This window comes from Canis aureus, chromosome X (genome assembly GCF_053574225.1).
Source record: "Canis aureus isolate CA01 chromosome X, VMU_Caureus_v.1.0, whole genome shotgun sequence".
NCBI lineage: Eukaryota > Metazoa > Chordata > Mammalia > Carnivora > Canidae > Canis > Canis aureus.
Window position 1 is genome coordinate 5,429,641 of NC_135649.1, and position 18,971 is coordinate 5,448,611.

The following is an 18,971-nucleotide window of genomic DNA, read 5'->3' on the forward strand; positions in this document are numbered from 1 at the left end:
CCAAGGTATTTTATAATCAAATTGATCCAAACTAGTGGTAAAGACCAAAAAAATCTTAAAAGCAACAAGAGGAAAAAGTTACATTATGTATAGAGGAACAAAAATAAAGATTATAGCAGATATCTTGTGAGAAACAACACAAATAAGAAGGTGATGGATTAATATCTTTAAAGTACTGAATAAAACAAACAAAAAACTTGTTGACCTCACCTTTTGTACCCAGTGCAATTATATTTCAAAAATAAAAGTGAAGTAAATACTTTGTCAGACATACAAAAGCTACAAGAATTCATCAGCAGCAGACCTGCAATACAAGAAATATTAAAGGAAGTCCTTTGGACAGAAAAAAATGATACCAGATGGAAATATGGATCTACACAGAGGAATTAAGAGCACTGGAAATGGTAACTACATGGGTAAATATATTAGATTTTTCTTATTATTTAAATTTCTTTAAAAGATAATTAATAAAAATGATAACAATTGAGTGTGGAGTTTATAACATAAGTAAAAGTAAGTCATATGATAATAGCACAAAAGAGAAGAGAAATGGAGGTATACTGTTATGACATTTTTATAATATGTGAAGTGGTATAGTTTTACTTAATATTATTAATTAATAATATTATTTAAGGGAACATCATGATAAGTTAATAATGTACACTGAAAATATTGAATCAACCACTAAAATAATGAAACAAAGAGTGATCTCTTAAAAATGAACAAAGGAAATAAAATGGGATCTATGAAATGCTCCACTAATCCCAAAGAATTTTTTTTTTTAAAGAAAGTAAAGAGAAAACACAGAATATATGGCACAAATTAAAAGCAAATGACAAGAAAATAAACTTATATCTAATAATATCAATAACCATATGAAACATAAATAATCTAAAACCACAATAAAAAGGCAGAGATTATCATATTGGATTTAAAAACAAAACCCAACTGTATATTCCATATAAGAAATTCATTTTAAATATAAAGACAAACAGATTCAAAGTAAAAGGATGAAAAATACAATGCCAACACCAATAAAAAAATATCTGGAGTGGCCATGGCCATATTAGAATCAGACAAATTAAATTTCAGAATAAATTTTAGAAAAAAGAATGTTGGGGTGCCCAAATGGCTCAGTTGGTTAAGCGTCCAACTCTTTTTTTTAAAGGGTTTATTTATTTATTCATGAGAGACACACAGAGAGAGGCAGAGACATAGGTAGAGGGAGAAGCAGGCTCCCCTCAGGGAGCCCGATGCGAGACTCAATCCCCAGATCAGGGATCATGTCCTGAGCCAAAGGCAGATGCTCAACCAGTGAGCCACCGAGGTATCCCAAGCATCCAACTCTTGATTTCAGCACAGGTCTTGATTTCTGCATCATGAGTTCAAGCCCCACATTGGGCTCCATGTTGGGCATGGAGCCTACTTTTAAAAAAAATTAGAATAAAGGATGTCAACAAGGAATAAAGAAGTCATTCCATAATGATAAAAGGGTTAATTCACCAAGAATATATGAGCTTATGAACTTAACATGAGGCAAAAACTGACACAACACAAAGATTAGTAGAAATAACTAAAACAAGAGATTTCAATCCCCTCTCTCAATAATTGATAGAACAAGTATACATAAATTCATTAAAGATATAGAAGATCTAAAGAACATTATAAACAAACTCGATCTATTTGACACTTATAGAATAGTCCTCCCAACCACATTAGAGTATACATTCTTTTAAAATATGCAAGGAATATTTACCAAGATAGATAATATTTTGGGTCATAAAACAAGTTTCAGTAAAATTGAAAGAATTCAAGCTATACAAAGTCTGTTCTCTGATCATAATGAAATTAAGTTAGAAACCCATAACAGAAATATCTCTGAAAAATTCCCAGTTATTTGGAAAGTAAGTAAATAAGACAGTTCTAAATAATCTATACATAAAGGTGGAAATAAATAAATTAAGAAACATTTTTAACTGAATGAAAATGAAAACACATCTAAAAATTTGGTGAAAGTTGTTAAAATAGTACTTAAGGGAAATTTTATAATACTAAATGCTTACACTAGAAAAGAAAAAAATATCTCATATCATTCATCTCAGCTTCTACTTCAAGAAATTAGAAAAAGGAAGTGAATTAAATCCAAAGTAAGTGGAATAGTGGAAAAATAAAGATTAGAGTAGAAATCAATGAAATAGAAAACAAGAACAATAGAAAAAATCATTGTAAACAACACTGGTCCTTTCAAAAGATCAATAAAATTGATAAACCTCTAGCCATGGTGAACAGGGAAAAAAGAGATAAGGCACAAATTACTAATACTGGGAATTGAGAAGTGATGTCACTATGGATTCTACAGAGATTAAAAGGATAAGATAATATCATAACTTTATGACGATACATTTAGTGACTTGGATGAAATAGATCCATTCCTTGAAAGACACAAACTACCAAAGCTGACTCCTGAAGAAATACAATATCTCTATATCTATTAAAGAAATTGAATTTATAGTTAGAAACTTTCCTATACATAAAACTCCAGAAACAGATGGCTTCATGGGTGAATTCTATCAAATATGTAAGGATGAATTAAAAGAAAATATAAGGGGCATCCCGGGTGGCTCAGCCGTTTAGTGCTGCCTTTAGCCCAGGGTGTGATCCTGGAGACCCAGGATCGAGTCCCATGTCAGACTCCCTGCATGGAGCCTGCTTCTGCCTGTGTCTGTGCCTCTCTCTCCCTCTCCCTCTCTCTCTGTGTGTCTCCCATGAATAAATACATAAATCTTTAAAAAAATAAAAAGAAAAGAAGATATAAAAACCTCTCCTAGAGGATAGAAGAGAAGGAAATACTTTCCAACTCATTTTATGAGGCCAGCATTATTTTGATACCAAAGCCAGACAAAACATTGTAAGAAAATTACAGATCAATATTCATTATGAATATAAATGTAAAAATTCTGAGCAAAATTTTAGCAAATAAAATTCAACATTTATAAAATGGATAATACATTGCTGCCAAGTAGAATTTATCTCAGGAATTCAAGGTTGGTCTAATGTTTGAAAAACAATCCATTTAATTTGCCATATTAACAAATTAATAGAGAAAATCATATTATTGAAATGACGATCAAAAAGCATTTGATAATATCCAAGACCTACTGGTAATAATTCTCAACCAACTCTGAATAGATGGAACTTCCTCAATATGATGAAGGGCAACTATAAACAGTCTACAGCTAATATAAAACTTAATGGTAAAAATAAATAAATAAAAGCTTTCTTTCCAAAATTGGGAATACTGCAAGAATGTCCACTCTTGCCATTTCTATACAACATTATAGACATTATAGACATTACATTACATTACATTACATTACATTACATTACATTACATTACATTATTCTAGCTAGGGCAATAAAAAGGTGGGGGGAATGGAAAGAAGAAAGGAAGGAGGGGAAGAAGAGAGAAAGAAAGGAAGGAAAAAAGGAAGGTAGGAAGAAAAGGCAATTAAGAATGGAAAGGAAGAAGTAAAACTAGCTCTATTCACAACCAATGATTGTCTGTTCACAACTACTATAATTGTCTATGTGGCAAACCTGATGAAATGCACAAAAAATATCTAGTAAGTAAGTTTAGTAAGGTAACAGGATACAAGATTGATATACAAAAATCAGCTGTTTTCCTATTTACTACTGATGAACAATCAAAAATTAAAAATTCTTTTAAAAATAGCATCAAAGATATGAAATACTTAGGGATGAACCTGCGAAAAGGTGTGAGAGACCTGTACAGTAAAAACTATGAAACACTGCTAAAAGAAAATAAAAAAGACCTAAATAAACTGAGAGATTATACCATGTTCACAGGGCAGAAAATGAATTTCATATCGTTAAAATGTCAATGCTCCTCAAATTGATCTATGGATTCAATACAATACTAATCAAAATTCTAGGGAGTATTTGTGTAGAAATTAGCAAACTGATTCTAAAATTCATATGGAGGGATCCCTGGGTGGCGCAGCGGTTTGGCGCCTGCCTTTGGCCCAGGGCGCGATCCTGGAGACCCGGGATGGAATCCCACATCGGGCTCCCTGCATGGAGCCTGCTTCTCCCTCTGCCTATGTCTCTGCCTCTCTCTCTCTCTGTGTGACTATCATGAATAAATAAATAAAATCTTTAAAAAAATAATAAAATAAAATAAAATTCATATGGAAATGCAAAGAATCTAACAGAGTTAAAACAACTTGGAAAAAGAAGAACAGAGTTGGGGGCACCTGGGTGGCTCAATGGTGAGCATCTGCCTTTGGCTCAGGGCATAATCTTGAGGTCCTCGGATCTAGTCTCGCATCAGGCTCCTTGCAGGGAGCCTGCTTCTCCCTCTGTCTGTGTCTCTGCCTCTTTCTCTGTGTCTCTTATGAATAAATCAGTAAAGTCTTGAAGAAGAAGAAGAAGAAGAAGAAGAAGAAGAAGAAGAAGAAGAAGGAGAAGGAGAAGGAGAAGGAGAAGGAGAAGGAGAAGGAGAAGGAGAAGGAGAAGGAGAAGGAGAAGAAGAGGAGAGTTGGAGAACTTCCACTATTTGTTTTCAAGACTGATTATAAAGTTGCAGTATTCTAGACAGAGTGGTGTTGGTGTCAAGACAGACAAATACAAAAATGGAACAGAATAGAGAGTCTAGAAATAAGCCCACACATTTATGGAAAACTGATTTTTGACAAAGCTACAAAGGCAATTCAGTAGAAAAATGATAGTTCATATATATATATATATATATATATATACACATATATGTTCTGACTCTTCTTTCATTTTATTAAAATTACACATCAATATTTAAAAGCAAACTGATCACTTCAAAATCACTTCAAACAGCTGTGAGCTTCCAGGTGTGTTTCTGAGAACATCCATGTGTAAAAAAATAATAATAAAATAATAATAATAAATTCTGATCCATACTACATGATATATACATAAAAGTTAATTCAAAATGTATCACAAGCCTAAATGTAAAACCTAGAACTATAAAACTAGAAGAAAACATTGGAGAAGACCTTTGCAACCTTGGTTAGAAAAGATTTCCTGGATATCAAAAGCACAGTCTCAAAAAAAATTTGATAAATGAGACTTCATCAAATTTTAAAATGTCTGCTTTTTAAAAGGTACTGTTAGGAAAATGAAAAACAAGACCATGAGAAGACATTTGCAAATCATACCTCTTATAAAAGACTTGTAACTGGAATATATAAAGAAGTCATACAGCTCACTAATAAAAAGACAACACAAATTTTAAAAGGGCAACAGATTTGAATAGACACTTCTTCAAAGAGGGTATATGAAAAGATGCTCAACATCATTATCCATCAGGGAAATGCAAATCAAAGCCCCTCTAAGACACTAATTTATACACATTACAGTGGTTACAATCAAAATGATGGACAATAACAAGCCTTGGCAAGAATGTGGAGAAATCGGAACCCTCATACGTTGCTGATGGGAATGTAAAACGGTGCAGCCACTGTGGAACAGTCAGGCAGTTCCTCAAAAGGTTAAAATGGAGTTCCCATATGACCCAGTACTTCCTCTTCTAGATATAGACCCAAGAAAAATAAAAGCATGTTCACACAAAACTTGTGCATGAATGTTCGTAAGAGCCCAAAGATGGAAACAACCCAAAATTCCATCAACTGATGAATGAATAAACAAAATATGGTCTAGCCATGCATTGCAATATTATTCAGCCATCAAAATGAATGAAGTACTGGTAGGTCATACAACATGGATGAACCCTGAAAACATTACACTAGGTGGAAGAAGCCAGTCACAGAAGGCTATATATCGCATGAGTCCACTTAGATAAAATGTCCAGAATGGGCAAATCCACAGAAACAGAAAGTAGGTTAGTGGTTGCCAGGGGCTGGGAACATGGGGAATAGGAAGTGACTGCTTAATGAAAATATTGTAGAATTAGGGGCACCTGGGTGGCTCAGTCAGTTAAGTGGTTGACTCTCGCTCTCAGTTCAGGTCATGATCTCAGGATTGTGAGATCAAGCTCTGCATGGGGCTTTGGGCTCAGCATGGAGTAAGCTTGTCCCTCCCCTGGTGAACTCTCTCTCTCTCTCTCACTCTCTGTCTCTTAAATAAATAAATAAAATCATCAAAAAAAGAAAGAAAATATTGTGGAACTGGTGGTGACAGTTGCACAACTTTGTGAATACACTAAAATTGCTGAACTGTATACTTTTATTTATTTATTTTTTTTGAACTGTATACTTTTAAAGGGTGAATTTTACGGAATGTGAATTATATCTCACTAGAGCCATTATTTAAAAAAGAAAAAAAGTGAATCTGGGTTATCCTGGGTTATTTCCATTTTTGTTTAGCCTTTTGTTATCTTTGTTATTTTGTATTACATAGACTCTTTGGACAATAAGAGTGAGAGGGAAGAGGGACAGTGCCATCCCAATATTACTGTACAGAGTGACCTTGTGGAGCTGAAGTGCAGTGTTCTGTTATTTTTTAAAAATCTCTAAAAGAGACCTTTTATTAAAACAAGGAGCCTGAGGCAGACCTCATTGGAATGGGTTCAGAAAAGTCATGGTAAAATGTCTGAGCACTGTGGGAGATGCAAATGCATTGGCAATACATGGGTCCAGTTCCCACTACACCCACAGGACGGGGTTTTCAGCCATCTTCCCCCTGCTTTTGCTTAGCTTGACCATCATGCAGGGGAAATACCAGAGTCTATCAGAAAAGCTGAGAGCTTGTTAAGGACAGGGGTGGCCCACTTTTATAGTAGAGAGTGGGTATTGGACTTGGGTTAGAGTTCCAGTTCCGCCACTTTCTAGCTGGCTGACCTTGGGAAACTCACACAGCCTCACCAAGCCTCAGTTTTCTCTTCTGCAAAATAGGAGTAATAACATTAATAAGGCTGTCTGTGGATTGCCATAGAAGATGTATGTGATCTGTGAAAGTGCTTGACAATGCTTCTTTGGTTGCATTTGTATCTGTAGAGTCATTACTATGACGTCCCTCAAATAGCAAGTTGTAAAGCGTATAAACCACTCCTGTGCCTCCAAATCTCACACATGCCAGAACAGGATTTAAATACTGCCAGTTACTTCATTGACAACAGTAAGAACATGCGGAGCGCGCAGTGTATAACAGGGTCTTCTCACATTTTCTCACTTAATTCCTGCAACAACCCTATTAGGTAGGGCCTTTGGGCTTCCCATTTCATGGGTAAAGAAATTAAGAATCAAAGATACTTTTAATCTTTCATGCTTCAACATAGTGGCGAAAAGAGAAACTGGCAAGTGTTTGAATAAGAGGCAGAAGAGAGCAGTGATTAAGTGCACGGCCTGTCTGAATCTCAGCCCCACCACTCACAAAGCACTTGTCTTGGAGTCAGTTGTCTCATCTGTAAAAGGGGATGATTATAACACCTACCTCAGCTGGTGTCATAAGGATGAAATGAGTCAACATACATAAGACACAGAGGACAGTGTCCAGCACAGATGATTAGCTATGTAACTATTAGCACATAACTATTAGCTATGATTAGCTAATAGTTCATCACAAAATAATTTAATAATTCACAAAACATCAATTAAAATGTTAGGTTGATGATAATTGAGATAGCCTGTCTCATGGACTTCTGTGTTTGCAGTTGTATCACACTGGGATGTCTTTTGGATACTGGCATGTTTTATGACAACTTCCCAGGCCACCAAAGATGCCTTTGTCCTCCGAGTACAGGCCAGTCCCCCTTACCTAGGACAGACTGCCTTTATGCCCCCTCTCTGGAACCTGGGGCCCAGAGAGTGCAAAGAACCTGTATAATGTGACAGACCAAATGTATGACAAAGCTCAGACTGGAAACCAGGTCTCCATTCCTCTAAGTTCACTTAAAAGCCAGTGACCAGGTATAGGACTGGGAAGGACTTGAGGATTGTGAGAATACAGTGAGCAGCTTCTGAGAGCTGGTGAAGGCTGTCAAGACATTTTTCTAAGAGAGGTGTGTGATGTTCGCCTTGGTTCTTTGGCAATATGCTGACAGGGAAATCCCTGTGTGGTACTTCTGAGAACATTTTCAGACAGAGACAGAGGTACTAAATATCTAGTTGATAGAACAGAGGGGGCAAAAAAATGCCTTTCAGCACATGTTCATGGAGGTGTTAGGTGCTCAATCACTATTGCAATTGCCCAGGTGTGCCATGGCCTGCTAGGGTCCAGGGAACGTGAACAGAGTGCTGCTTGGGTCTGGGTAGTGGGAGTCCTAGGACCTACTTCCAAAAGGGCTGGGGCGCTGCCACTGCTCCTCAAGGGGTCTGGGCCAGGGAGGTGGGAAGCTGTTTGTTGGTTTCTCTCCCCAAGGAATTGTGCCTCAACACATAAGGCGCCCACCAGCCTGCATGCCTTCACTCCTTTCCCTCTTCGGGCCTTAGTTCCTCAGCTTGGACTTGGGTCCAATGTCCTGCGCCCTGCCTCCTCCTCAAGCTGGCTAGCTGGGCACCAGGGAGCCAGAAGGGAATGTTTTTGGGTCCTGAGCATAGGATGGGGATGATCACTGTAACTGGGAAGCTCCGAGCTCGCCATCTACTTGATCTGCCAGAAGGCTGGCATCTTTTTGGCATGACAGGGTGAGGATTCGCAGTGAGAGAATCACCAGTCCACACTGGTTAGGCTCCCTGGGCCTCTCTCCATATTCCCACACTCTGCCCTGCTCTAGGAAAGGACCAGGAGAAGAAAAGGGCCCAGTCTCAGAGCCAGAGCATTGGGGTTTCACGTCTAGTAGCACCAACTCACTGGGACCCTGAGCAAGTTTTAGCCTGCCCCTCCCAGGGGCTCAGAGGCCCATATACAGAGCAAGGGGGTGAATGAAGCGGCCTCAATGATCTAGAAAGTGAGACCAGGGAGGGATCTTTGCGGCCATGGAACCTGTCACTGACAGATGAGGAAACAGAGGCTCAGAGAGGTTGAGGGACCAACCAAAGTGACTCAGGGCACAGGAGTGGGACCTGGGCTCTGGGCTCTGTCTTGACTCCTATGGCAGGCTGCACTTTCCACTGGAAACCTCGTGTGCATGTGTGGCACTGCCTGTTATGATCTCTGTGAGGGTCCTGCCTTTGGAGTCAGTGGCCCCAGCTGGCCTGGAGAGAACCTCGGCTTAGATGGGGGCTACTCCTCAGGAACCACTCTCCAGGGTTGCCTTAAATCCATTCTGGAAGTAGGCAGGCTGGGCTCACCCACAGCCCTCCAGGCTTCATTCTCACCAGGGCTGGAGCCAATCAGGGAATCACAGAGGATTCTCTCCACCTCCTTTGTCATTGTATCAATACTCTTCAGCCAAGGCGCCCACTCACCACCTTCCCAGCTGGCTGGCTCTTCCTCTCAGCTCTCCCTCTCCCTCTCCCCTCTCTGGCTCCCGCTCACCCACTCTGGCTCCTCCTCAACTGCTTCTAGCCCCTCTTAGCAGCCCTGCTCCTCTCAGCTGCCCACCCGGCACTTTACCTCATTCTTGGCAAGCCTTCGAGTCTCTACAGATCCCAGCATCTCTGGCCTCGTCAGACAGAGCAGAGACATAGGCAGGCTGCGCTGGCGGCAGCCCAGACCTGAAGGGTGTGGAGGCCTTGGGACTTGGGACCCATTGTTGAGCTGAGCCCACAGCTGCCTCAGAAGATGTCACAGCAAAGAGAGCAGCCTGGCAGGGTGAGACCTAAGCTCCAGGGACCAGGCTACCTGAGGGACTTGGGGGGAAGCAGGCAGGCAGTAGATCAGAAACAGCCCAGATCCACAGGTGACCCCACCCCACAAGGCCATGTCTACACAGACTGAGCCTTTGTGCAGAGATGAAGGTTGCATGTACATAATAGGAGGCTCTGCTAGGAGATGCAGGCTGCATCCATGTGGAGCTGGGCCTTCTAAGGAGGTGTTAGTGGTGTCCATGCAGGAAGAGACCCCCCCCCCAAGAAAAGGAGCTTTATGTCCCCAGAGGACAAGACTCTGCAAAGAGTTGTAGACAGCATGTACATGGAGCCCAGCCCAGAAGGCATCTACACAGGGCTGAGATTTGCCCAAAGAGGCAGGCAGAATGAGCAGAAGTGCGTGCACCTTGGAGACACATACAGGCAGCGCCAACCCCGGGTACTTTGGCTCTTCCGGACAGTGCAAGCTGCCACTGCCTGGAGGCCGGCCCTGCAGAGAACTGATGGCTGGTCGTCGGGGCATGAGGCCGGTACCTGACAGTAGAGGCAGCATCACCTGCAAATGTGGCTCTGGGGTCCTCCCGGGGCTCTCCGTGGCACACAGCTTTGCATGGTGGTGCCTGGCTGGGTCACCACTCAGGGGAGCTGCACGCGGAGGTGCAGGCGTGTGCGTGCAAGGAGGCCCGGTGGGGAGGTTCACACAACACCCGCCCAAGATGAGCCTCAGCAGGCTGAGGCAGGCCAGGGCCAAGAGAAAGGTGGCTCAGTCACCAGGCACAAACTGTGTCTACAAGGGACTCGAGCTCCGTCTGCACAGGGCAAGACTCCACAAGAGGATGTCAGCCGTGTGGATGGCTGCTCTGCGAGTGGACAGACGTTGGGTCTACATAAACCAAAGTTCTGTGTGGGGAAGGGGTTAAGCGTGCACAGAACCCCAGGTGAGGCTGCATCCACCCAAGACAAGACTGTCTGCTTCGGATGATGTTGGATCTGTCCTAAATAGGGTGGTATCCACAGAGAATGAGTGGGGTTTCATCTGCAGAGAACCAGGCAGTGTCTACGCACAACCACCCAGCTTCCACCAAAAGAACGAGGGTTCTCAAGCAACTGCAACCTGTACCAGCACAGGCCAAGCCCCTGCCTGCATAAACACACCAAACTACCCTATGGCGATGCAGCCTTCATCAACAGTGTGCACGGTTCCGCTGCCCCCCGACCCGGATCAGCACTGAAAACCTCCGCGCAGTGAATTACAGCCAGTATACAGATGAGCCAGGGCTGCTGGTGGGCGTGCAGCCTGGGTCTACATGGAGCACGGCTCTAAGCCGGATCATGATGGAGCAACGCTTCGCTAGTACGCTCCAACCGTTCATTGAAAAAGTCAGGCTCTACCTGCCAGCGTCGCCTGCTGTCACGGCACCTGGATAAGCTCAGAAGTAGCCACTACAAGGGAAACCTGCTTGCATTGAACTCAACCAGGGGTCTGCGTGGAGACTCGCCCTATGTCCACACCAAGTAGAGCTCCTTGAGGAACTGCACCCCGGGGGAAGGAAGCAGAAAAAGCTGCTGCAAGGGGTCGCTGGCTGCATCCCCCTGCCCCAAGGAGTGCCCCTCTTCAGGGAAGCACAGCCCGGGTTGGCAGAGCAGAAGCTGCTGCGAGGGGGCTGCTGGCTGGTTCCACCCAAACCAGGGCTCCAGCTGGAGGCTTGGCCCATGTCTCTATGGAGCGCCCATCGACAAAAAGCTGAACGCGGGCTCACGGAGACCTCTTCCCAGGGGCACGGGCTGCATCTTAACAGAGCACAGGGTGCTGCTAAGAACCACAGCCTAGGTCAGTGCAGCCAACCAAGCCCCCGTGTGGGGCCACTGGCAGCGTCTCAGTAGAGCGGAGCTCCAAGTGCAAGCGCAGTAGCCGGGCCAACCTGTGGTCCCAGCCCCTTCTGTCCCTAACCACGAGCAGCTGGAAGTGCACTGCCCCCGTGCACAGCCTTGCACAGCGCTGGACCCAGCGCTCCCCGTCACTGGGTTTGCCGTGTTCCATTCTCCTCTTCCATTGCCTGTCCCCCTTGAGACCCCATTTTATTCCTGGCCCCTCTCTGAGTTTCATGCCTGTCCCCAAGGCCACTATGCAGTTCCTCTCTTCCGGGTTCCAGAAGCCTGGCACTCCCAGATTTGGACAGAGTACCATATATACACTAGGGTACAGAGCATACCCTCGGGCAAACCCTTCTGCAGGTCTTAATCTGTAAAAAGTCTTCCTAATCTGAAACACCACCAGCACCTGATTCTGTTTCTCTCTGGTTAGGAGATTCTGGATTCATAGCCAGATGAGAAGAGGCTGCGTGGGTCCAGAGACCCTGGGCAGCATTTGGACAAGAGTATTCCCAGCAGAGAGCCCCCCCATGGAGAAAGGCCCAGGGGTAGGAAAAGCATGGACTATTTTGAGGCAACAGCAAGCCACGTGTATTTTCTGGAATGTGCTTGGTTGCTGCTCCTGGGCTCCCTCGCGGTGCTGCCCAATAGAAATTTCTGCAGTGGTAGAAACGCTCCCTGTCTTCATTGTCCAATACAGTAGCCACGAATCACATGCAGCTGTCGAGCTACCGGAGGTACAGCTAGTGTGAGCGAGGACCTGAATTTTTAATTGTAATCAATCTCATTTCTTTTCTATTTTAAAGTTGTGGTAAAACACATGTGACATAAAATGTGCCATTTTAGCCATTTTTGCTGCACAATTCAACGATCTTAGCTGCATTCGCACTGTTGTGCACCTAGCAACCCATCTATGTCCAAAACTTTTTCATCGTCCCGCACAGAAACTCTGTGCTCAGCCTTTTTAAATTAAAATTAGTTAACATTTAAATGGCCACGTGTGGCTAGTAGCCACCACATTGGCCGAAACAAGTCTAGAAGCCAGTGACCACCAAATCAACATCCCCAGCCTAGACCTACCCTCTACCCTGAGCTCCAGTCCTGGACACCCAATCACCTAATGGGCACCCCCCTCTGAGTGCCTTACGAGCATCTCACAACTCTATGAACTTTCCACAGTCGAGCTCAGCATCTCCACCCCCACCGCCTAGTACGGTTCCCTCTGGGCTCCCTTTCTTACGAAACGGCACCCCCAACCACCCAACAGCCTGAGTCAGAAGCCCATGAGTCACCTCGGATATCTCCCATTTACTTTGCTTCCACAGCCAATTCTTTCTGAGCTCTGCAGATTCTGTTTCCTCAAAGTATCTCATCTGGGCTCCATCTTCTCCTCTCCGTTGCCATTTCTCAGGGCTGGCTCCCTCCTCCACACTGTCTGACCCTGACTCTGCTCCTCCCAGCCCTTCGCCGCCACACCCCTGCCCCACCCAGCTTCCCGAGCCCTGCTGCCAGAGGCTGGCTGGGCTCCCAGACCCTGCCTCCAGCACTAGAGGCTCCCCAGAGCAGCAGGGCCTCACTATTCAGAGGCTGCTGAGCACCACCCACCCCACCCCCTGTGTGCAGAGCCCAGAGGGATGCTCTCTGTGAAAACCAAGACTTTGGCAAGCTTGAGAAGATCAGGCTTCTGGGACAGACTCCTGGGCTAGCCGAGAGGTGGTGGGAGAAGGCTTTCACGGGGGACCCCCCCACACACAAATTGGGACTCAAAGCTTGGAGCTGGAGTTGCCACTGAATGGCTGTCTCGGTCTCTCATCCATAGGACCCAGATGATTATCTTCCATCCTTCACTGTGCTGTGAAGCTGAAATGCAGGGGAAGGGGTGTGCCATGTTGTCGCAGTGGAGGTGTGGGTCCCAGCTCACAGGAGTCACGAGTGGCGGGAAAGTGCTGCGGCTGCATCTTGGCAATTTTTTCTTTTTTTTTTTTTTGGCAATTTTTTCAAGAGGCTACAGACTTGTCAAGTGGAGTTCAGAAAGGGGCAAATGGCCTCCAGAAAAAAGGGCCAAATAAGGTCACCTACAGCTCCATTTCCAGAAATGCCTTGCCAAGTGTCAGGTGTTCCCTGGGGGATGTCGGCTTGGCTAATGGGCAAAGCCATCTACCCCTGCAGGGAGGGTTCTGTTTGTGGCCCTTTATCTCTCTGGATCCTGGAGAGTTGAAAGGGGAACTTTGTGCCTGCTGCCTGCGCACTGCCTGCTGGGCCCTAGGTGGTGGCGACTGAGGGGCTTCTTTCTCCCACAGTCTGGCTGGTGGTCCTAAAGTCATTAAAGTCATTTACTTAGAATGGAATAAAGAAATTCCACATTTGAGAAAGTGAGTCGTTAGCATTAAATGTCTAGCTGAACTTTCTGGTAGCAAAGACAGCTTTTTTCCTGTAGGTTCATTCTGCAGACAGCCAGCATAGAATTGCTTGTGCCACGTTTCATAAAAAACGCACATATTCCCCAAACCAGCTCCCCAGGGGGACTGCCCTCCGCTTTGGTGATTCTGCACAGGACATACAACAGGATTCCAGAGGGCGGTCGGGTCCTTCTTCCGAGAGATGGGGAAGTGGCCCAGGCTACAAGGACCTCTGTCTCAAAGATACTGTTTTCAACCCTGGGCTAAAGTGAGCAGTGGTCAAAAGCCATGCCTTTGGCTCAGGCTCCTGTTTTGCTCCTACTTCCCGAGACCACAGGCTGGGACTCTCCCCTAGAGAAGGCCTGGGGCCTGACAAAGTATTTCTGCACATGGACTTTTATGTGGCCGCACTGGGCCACTTCCACAGCAGGGGCAGGGGGCAGGGAACAGATGACTAATAAGTCCTAAATCTGAACTCCCACATTGGCTTGGCTGTAGGGCCTTAAACATCACTTGTCCTCCTTTCTGTCATGGCTGGGAAAACTGAGGCTTTAGCAGAAGCCATTTGCCGAGTGTCCCCGCACACTATGGTAGCCATCACATTTCGCACACTGAACAGGGCTCCTTTCCTTGAGAGCTGAAGAGTGCCGTCCCCAAGCCAGGATCTAATTCCCACACAAAAACCCACTTTCAACAGAACTTCATAATCTGTACAGTTTGAGCCTCTCTATTCTATAGGGGCAGTGATCCTGACCCCGCAGGGATGGGCATGCATGTGTGTACACACACACACACACACACACACACACACACATGCACACACACACACACATCTGTGCACACACTTTTAAGCAGAATGCCTAACCCTGAAATAAGCTCTGGGTCTTTCCACCCACCCACTCATTCCTTCTGAAGGGGTTATGAGGCCCACAGGGCTGTCCTGTGACTTTCCACAGAAATCTTCACAGACTTAAAACTAGACTGCTTGAGCATCTGGATGGAGAGTTCTCACTCTCCTTCTAAATGGAGGAAATCTGGGGTGCCTGGGTAGCTTAGCAGTTGAGTGTCTGCCTTTGGCTTGGCATGATCCTGGGGTCCTGGGATGGAGTCCCACGTCGGGCTCCCTGCTTCTCCCTCTGCCTGTGTCTCTGCCTCTCTCTGTGTGTCTCTCATGAATAAATAAATAAAATCTTTAAAAATAAATAAATAAATGGAGCCCCACGGTTGTGAAAAGAGGATGTGAGGGGACAGAAGGCCTGGCTCCTTTGTCAACAGTGACTCCGAGGCCTGGGCTCAGGGCTTGTGACCTGGCAGCTGGACTCTTTCTTACCTGACCAGTTAAAAGATCCTCCCGGGTGAGGGCATGGCCTAGGGAAACACAGCTGTAGTGACGGACCATCGGAGGTTTGGAGGCCACCAAACCCTGCCATCCCACTGCTCCTGTTCTACCAATGGGCCTACTGAGGCTGAGTCAGAGCAGTTTGACAGACATTTTCTGACTACCTCCAGAGGCTGACAGCCCTAACTGTGTGTTCCTTCTCCAATAGAAACATGAAATGGCCCCTTGCTGCCTTCCTGTCTAGTCAAGCCACAGCCCCTACCTGGAGCTTTCTGCTCCCCTCTAACTTAACTGCATGCATGCCTGAGTCCAAGCACGTGGGACTTGTTCCCAAGGTCACGTTGCTCTAGTTGCTCTGCCTTCATTGCACCCATGAAGCTGAGGGGAGTCAGCTCGCCAGATCCCAAGCTCATTTCAAAGACCAAAGGCCCTGCCTCACCCTTTGGAAAACAGGCACTTGGCACAGACTGGGAGTGCCACATCCAAAGGCCCCAGGAAACATCAGGTTGTTGGGCAAATGAGGCAGACTGTGTCCAGCCGGCAGAGGCCAGATTGTACCCCTCAGGACCACCAGCCTAGCAGGGATAAGAAAGTACTGGTGATATGATGCTCACCCTAAATGCACCTGCAGTCATGTTGCACGTTCTGGCGATCCACTTGCCTTGAGTGTTGGAAAAGATGGCGCTTGAGGCAGGGCTGGCAATTTCTTCTTCTTAATTGGCAGTTCTACTATAGTCAGTGGATTCTAATCACATATGTACATCTGGAAAGGTAAGGAAACATGAAGGAGAGAGGAGGCAAGAGAAAGAAACTCGTCATTCCCCTGGATGCCAGTCAAGGCAGAGCCTGTAACCTTGACTTCAAGGTATGACTGAAGAAGCCCCCAGTCACCTGCCTGACCGCCCACCTGTCCCAAGGCCCTGAGGCCTCCTCTGGATTGGCCCCTTCCCTGGTGGCCCCACTGCTTAGCTGGGGAAAAGTGTGCATGTTTGGCAGGGTGTGGAGGGGCAGAGAGTAGGCTTTGGATGGCCAAAGACCTTTCATGCAAAAGAAGAGGGAGTAGGTTTCCCCTGGGTGATGCTGAGGCCCCTTGCTGGGTGATGGATATTGGAACCAGAAAGGCCTGTTTCTCATCACACATCCAGAGAGGAGAATTTCTTTTCTTCTTTTTTATTTCAAAGATTTTATTTACTTATTTGAGAGAGAGAGACAGAGACAGAGATTGCGAGAGAGTGCATGAGCAGGGAGGAAAGGGAGAAGCAGACTTGCCGCTGAGTGGGAAGCCCAATTTGGGAACTTGATCCTGGAATCCCGGGATCATGACCTGAGCTGAAGGCAGATGCTTAACCAACTGAGCCCCCCAGGTGCCCCTAGCGAGGAGAATTTCTTGTCACGGGGGAGGGTTCAAGCAAAGCCTGGACCGCCATGTGTCAGGGAATGCCTGCCCCAGCTGGGAGGCTGAGAGCACGATGCTGCAGGACCACATTCCCTGGGATGCTGGGATCACTCAGCTCCCTGGGCCAGAGTCAGCCCTGTGGCCAATTGCCATCTTTTGGCTCTACAGCCCCCAGTATGAGGCTGGGTTTCCAGGGAGCTCTACAAGTCATCTTGCCCCGGGGCTTATCCTGAGGCCTACCAGGGCTCTCTGTGCAGGTATAGCTCTACCTGGTCCAGTCCAGGGACAGGGGTGGCAGGCTCTAGTCTAGGCCCCTAGGCAAGGTGGTCTGGGCCTACCTGCAACATGTAATAAGAACCAGGGCAGGCTCCAAAGGACTCCACAAGCTGGGGGAAGCCCTGGGGTTCCCAACAACGGTGGAAGCTCCGGACACCATGGCCTTGCAGGTGTCAGGCTGGTCCAGAGGGGATTTTCTAAACCTTGGCCCTCCACTCTTCTCTGTGTCTTGTCTTTCTAGCTGTGGCTCCCATCACTCTCTATACTGGGGGCTATTGACTGCATGGTGGGAACCTACTTCTTTTGCTTGCTTTCTCACCTTCTTTTCAGTTAACACATTTTGGCTTCAGTACTCTCTTCACAAAGAACTTCTGTCATTGGCAGCCACAAGACACATTGCTTCTTCTCTTGCCAGCCTGAACCATATATGAGATGCCTTGTTTCTCTGACATGTTCCTTCCTGGCCTTGACTTCATGTACAACTTGGGTAGGGCGGGTGATGCCTCTGCCCCCAAGATGTCAGAGACATTCCAGAAAAACCCCCAAAGACACACTTTCTTCATGGGTGACCCCATCAGAAACATTGAATGCATGAGAAGGAAAGGACACAATACTGCTCAAGATCCTTGCCAGGTTTGGGTGGTATGGAAATTATTTAGTGTCAGACACAGCCCATGTGAAGAGAGATGGGTGCTCATAGGGGTTAACCTTCTTCTGGGGGAGCCTCCCTGGGAGTCGTCTGCATTCAGCAGCCTCTCAGGCAGTTTGAGACTTGCTGACATAGCAATATCCATACAGTATCCATGGCCCCTGGATACCAGGGGCTCCCAAGCCTGCAGAATTGAGAGACCAGAGGGGTAAGGGAGTCTTTCCCACATGCGCCTTCACTGCTGTCATTATGCTGCCCTAGAGATACTCCTATGAGGGGAGCTCCAGGAGGTGGGCCCTGTCACCCCACCAAGCCTCAGCTCCAGACACACTAACCATGCTGTTCTCCACCCTCCCGGTCACATTTGACCCTCGCCAACCCCCACCACATCCTTCCCAAATGTAAGTACACAGGGCCTCTTCCTCTGGCAAAATCTCACTCCTTCCAGCCACTCTCCTAAGTCATCTTCCTCAAGCTGAGTGAGCCAGCCCTCCTTGGGGCCCCCTGTCCCGGGCACTCAGCATGATAGACCATCGATGGTGGGCTCCTCAAGGACAGAGCTCAAAGCCTTGGCCACCCCTTGCCCAGCTCCTGAGCCAGGGACTAAGGGACTGTTGAGGCCGGGCCACTGCAGAAGCCTAGTTCAGGAGCTCTCCTCAGGGCCACTTTCCTTCTTTAAAAATATATTTATATTTATAAATATTTATTTATTTATTTATTTATTTGTTTGTTTGTTTATTGTTCAATTTGCCAACATATAGCATAACACCCAGTGCTCATCCCGTCAAGTGCCCTCCCTCAGTGCCCGTCACCCAGTTACTCCAACCCCTGCCCGCCTCCCCTTCCACTACCCCTTGTTTGTTTCCTAGAGTTAGGAGCCTCTCATGGTTTGTCTCCCTCTCTAATTTTTCCCACTCAGTTATCCTCCTTTCCCTTATAATCCCTTTCACTATTTCTTATCTTCCATGTATGAGTGAGACCATATGATGATTGTCCTCCAATTGACTTACTTCACTCAGCATAATACCCTCCAGTTCCATCCACGTTGAAGCAAATGGTGGGTAGTTGTCCTTTCTGATGGCTGAGGAATATTCCATTGTATACACAGACCACAGCTTCTTTATCTTTCGATGGACACTGAGGCTCCTTCCACAGTTTGGCTATTGTGGACATTGCTGTGGACATTGCATTGGGGTTCAGGTGTCTCAGCATTTCACTGCATCTGTATCTTTGGGGTAAATCCCCAGCAGTGCAATTGCTGGGTCGTAGGGTAGCCCTATTTTTAACCCTTTGAGGAACCTCCACACTGTTTTTCAGAGTGGCTGTACCTTTTATGAGG

General features: G+C 45.8%; 1 long non-coding RNA gene across 10 annotated transcripts in view; it reads right to left on the minus strand.

Annotated features, from left to right (window-relative positions):
- Nucleotides 1-18,971, minus strand: part of LOC144308084 (uncharacterized) — a 293,749-nt gene that overhangs the window by 88,220 nt on the left and 186,558 nt on the right. For all 10 annotated transcript variants that reach the window (XR_013374728.1, XR_013374717.1, XR_013374724.1 and 7 more), the window contains one exon: nt 15,926-16,074. This is a non-coding gene — a long non-coding RNA (uncharacterized LOC144308084). The remainder of the gene's footprint in view (nt 1-15,925; nt 16,075-18,971) is intronic.